We start from the raw sequence: 454 nt of genomic DNA on the forward strand, positions 1-454 counted from the left end.
TATCCATGGGCCATATCAAAATCCATAATTTTGGCCCCAAAACCTGCCCTCGATTTATACAGGAGGTTGACTTATAGTTGAGTATATACAGTAGGATCTAGTTCCTTTAGATTAAATGATCTAGTTCCTTTAGATTATTAGGTTGTAGTGTGCACATGCAATGGGGGTGGGTGACAGAGTGTTTGGTGATGAGCCCATGGAGGCACCAAACAAAAGAGGGACTGAAGCATCTTCAACCATTTTATCTCACTTTACCAGCTTGAGTGGATCTGGAGAAGGAGCTGTCCTTGTCCATGGGCAGATACATTGTCCCTGAGGCCCTCTCTCTATATGGGAGTGAGTAAAATAACATTGTGCTCTGGAACAGAGATTGCAAGAATATTTGCAATTATTTGTTCATATGTTAAAAAGCAGGTTTCCCACCAGTCAGGAAACCCACTGAGAATAATAATAG

The sequence above is a fragment of the Sceloporus undulatus genome, chromosome 1, assembly GCF_019175285.1.
Source record: "Sceloporus undulatus isolate JIND9_A2432 ecotype Alabama chromosome 1, SceUnd_v1.1, whole genome shotgun sequence".
Taxonomy (NCBI): domain Eukaryota; kingdom Metazoa; phylum Chordata; class Lepidosauria; order Squamata; family Phrynosomatidae; genus Sceloporus; species Sceloporus undulatus.